Raw genomic sequence first — 1,811 nt, 5'->3', positions numbered from 1 at the left:
ATTATTATTATTATTATTATTATTACTTATTTTTAAGTAATTTAACAACAACAACAAAAAAAATTATTAAAGTTTCATATCAAAGCATTAATTTTAGATAAGTTATCATCTGACTAGATATATATAAAAAAAAATTATTTTTAATAGTTATTTCAATTAATAATAATAATAATAATAATAATAATAATAATAAATCAAATAAAAAATGTGGAAGAATTTAAACGTTTAACCGAGTTTTGTAAAAAAAAAAAAATGTTTCTCTGATAACAAAATTTGATAACATTTTTTTTTTTTTTAAATGACCTTTTCGTTAAATCGTTTTCGTAACGTTTTTTTTTCATCTTCTTCTTGTTATTTTGATATCAAATATAAAAAAAAAAAAATGCTTTTAATTTAACGGAACAATACATTATTAAAATAATAATAATAATAATAATGATAATGAGGCTAATAATAATAATAATTAAATACATAATAATTTTAAATTTAAACAATGTTTAAATTTTTTGTCTCTCCTCTTTAAAACGAATAATTAAATTTTAATAATTATAATTATTATTATCATCATGGGTCACACATTAAAAAAAAAGAAATAATAATAATAATAATTAATTAATTAATAAAATAATAAATTCGATTTTATTGCGCAATAAAAAAAAAATTAAGAAAAAAAAATCACAATTTGAAAATATGAAAAAAACAGAGAGAGAGAGAGAAGAGAAAAAGCAGAAGCCATTGCAAATAATAATTTTTATACATTTAGGGTGAACAATGACGATGACAGATGATGATGATAATTTTATAGATATACAATGTGAGGGCGTGTTCCCGCTATTTTTACCCAACGTAGGCTGACAAAAAAAGAAAAGTTTTTACATTTTTAAATTTAGGGCCAAATGATTTAACATTTTACATTTAGAGTTAAGATATTTTAAAAACGTGAATCCCCCTCCTCCCCTTCCCTCTTTATATTTTTTTCTTGGATTTTTAAAATAAAATATTCACCTTCCCTTGTTTTTCCATTTATTATTTTATTTCTCATGATTCTGTAACCAAGAATTAAATAATGGCAAAAAAATTTGTTTAATTTATTTTCAACTACTAACAACCTTTTGTATTCAGTATAAGTAAGAAGATAACAAATAATAATAATAATAATAATAAACATAATTACTATTAAATAATTAATATTTTTCATTACAAGCATACAAATTACAATTTGTATCTAAATTAAACTCATGTAATCTGAATGCAGTTGAATTTTTTCTAATCTCAATTGAAATTAAAAGAGAATTTGACACCAAACACATGGCAAAATATGTTGTAATGAAACAAACCAACTTAAGAAAAGGGTGAAAGTTATGTACAATCAAAATATTCACACTTAAAGCAAGAGTGCAAAGATTTTACATCCACCTGATACAATAAATCAATCAATTACAAGTATTTTTATTAAACTACCTCCATTTTTACTTAGTGTGACAGAAGGTATTTAGCTCAACTACTTATAATCAGCACAAGAGATGTACAATGATGTTATGCTATGCAATAGATGTTATTAAATGGAGTCCATTGTGCCTTTTCATAATTCCTTACACTAAAATCAACCAACATAAATGCTACCCAATTCTCTCTGACTTTGGTACAGATTTAAAGGGGGTATTACATCATCTCTATGATAAAGTATGTTGTAATGAGACAAACTAAATCAAGAGAAGGCCTAAAACAACCAACAATCAATAAATTAACACCTCAAGATTAGAGAGTATAGAAATTTGTACACTGAGTTAATATATATCAAATCAATCATT

Source organism: Pediculus humanus, genomic scaffold (assembly GCF_000006295.1).
Source record: "Pediculus humanus corporis 1103172107654 genomic scaffold, whole genome shotgun sequence".
In the NCBI taxonomy this organism is placed as follows: domain Eukaryota; kingdom Metazoa; phylum Arthropoda; class Insecta; order Psocodea; family Pediculidae; genus Pediculus; species Pediculus humanus.
This window is presented reverse-complemented; position numbering follows the sequence as displayed.